We start from the raw sequence: 2,142 nt of genomic DNA on the forward strand, positions 1-2,142 counted from the left end.
CTTTTTTATGTGAATCCTGGTGCTTTCCAAATGAAGGATACCAACTGTTTTCAAATGTCGAAATCGTATAGACACTGGATAAAAGATTGACTGATTTATCAATATCCGCTTTTTACTCTTTCCGATAATTGTCGTAAATGTTCCTTCATAATTATTTCTAAGTAACTCTATGTTATTAGAACTCAGAAAGTGTGCAATGCATTGAATTAGATAATTTTGGACAGCAACTGATTAATTTGCAAAGCAGTTTAATTCATAAGTTGTAGACGTGAAAACTTAAGTAGAAAAAAAAAGAAAAAAAAAACTTTGAAAAAGATTGACTGGAACTGAAAAATGCAGAAATCGGTGTTTTGAAACTTTAGAATTTCATTTCTGAAACTGGTGCCTGTCTGAAAAATCTTGCCGTGACAATATATATGTATATATATTTTCTCAACATGCATCTGAGGATCATTGCTTCAGCGATGAACTATGTCAAATCTATAGATGTACTAATGTTTATAGGAGTTACTCATGAAGTCACTGTTGCTTGCATAAATTTTAAATTTGTTAAATACAATCCTGATATAAAGTATGTTATAGCTGGCGGAATAGTAAGTCTCGCTAATAGTAAAATAAATTTTAATTATTTTTTTATTTTGTCTAATTAATGTATAATATACAGCAGAGACATTTTAAAACAGTAATATTTAAACACATTGATTTTAATTATTTTTGAAAATGTTTATGATATACAATACTATTTATACATTCTTATTTTTTCAATTGATTTTTAAGATTTTTACATTAGAAACTGCTTCAACATACTACTGAAATGTTTCTATTTATTTCAGTTTCTCTGTTATATATTATAAACAAAAAATAAACAAAAAGATTTCACGGCACCTTTTTCGTGAAAATTATTTCTGATTTATTACCACAGTAATTTTACTTTTTATGAATATCTATCATAAATAAAGCATGTAATTTCTAATGGCTTCCAATTCAGACAATTTAAAGTTTATCGGTTCTCTAAACAGACTTTTTAAAGAACGTTTGAAAGTATTTTGCTGTCATCCCCCCATAAAATAATTTGTAAAATATAGATATATTAAAAATGATAATGTATTACTCAGAATTTTCTACGGACACGTTTTAAAAGATTATTGTTCGTATGAGGCACTCTCGCGAAAACGTTTGCCAACGGACTAGAATTTTTGAATATAATTGTAACATCTTAGTTTCCGGACATTTCATCTAAAAGTTGACTTGAGTGTTGTAGAGTCAGTAGCTGACCAGAAATATTTCCTGGTCCTGGCTAGTCTTTGGAATGCAATATTTGCTATGCTTTGAGTAAGCTGTGTCAAGGAAAGATCAGTGAATGGTGGTTGACACTTAGCAATCACAGTGGCTTAATTTTATTCAAACAGCTGCAAATGTTATCACAGATCCACTATTTAGCTACATCATTAATAATGAGATGCATTTAATTACAACTGATACTGTTATATTACATTTGCGTCTCATTGCTTAAATACCTTGAGATATAATAAGAAACAGTTTGTATTTAAAAATAAGTGAAATGTATAATCGTACCTGCATATATAAATTATTCCTTTGAGTGACTGTCTGTAAATATCAGTTTTGAACTTTAAGATATATTCCTCTAATATTATGACGCTTTAGTTTGTAAACTGTAATGTGTCGTTGCTAAACAAAATTAGTATAAGGTGTTCAAAAGAAATGATTGTGTAAATTCTTGTTTATATTGACGATATCTTTACCTAACACAAGAAAAATACATTCAAAACCCAAATATTAAAAGAGAGTAGAAAATAATGAAAACAAGATTAACTAATTGCTTGCAATACTTTTATTGAAAGAAAATGCAGCAAAAAAAAAAAAAAAATTCATTGTCAAGTAGTAAATATCTGCCAGTTAATTCTTTCAAAGATCATACAAAGAATCAGAATAAATGCTAGTGTCCTTTGGCCGGAACGAAGAAGACCGTCGGAGGGGTGAGATAGCTATTTGGTAAAGTACGACCATCGATACCTTTAATAGTAACCTTTATATCGAAATCATCATGAGCATCTAAACGCAAGTGTTTCAGACTTGTGGTGATATCATATTTAAAAAGACGGTCAAATGCCCAGAACATCT

This window comes from Octopus bimaculoides, chromosome 5 (assembly GCF_001194135.2).
Source record: "Octopus bimaculoides isolate UCB-OBI-ISO-001 chromosome 5, ASM119413v2, whole genome shotgun sequence".
NCBI lineage: Eukaryota > Metazoa > Mollusca > Cephalopoda > Octopoda > Octopodidae > Octopus > Octopus bimaculoides.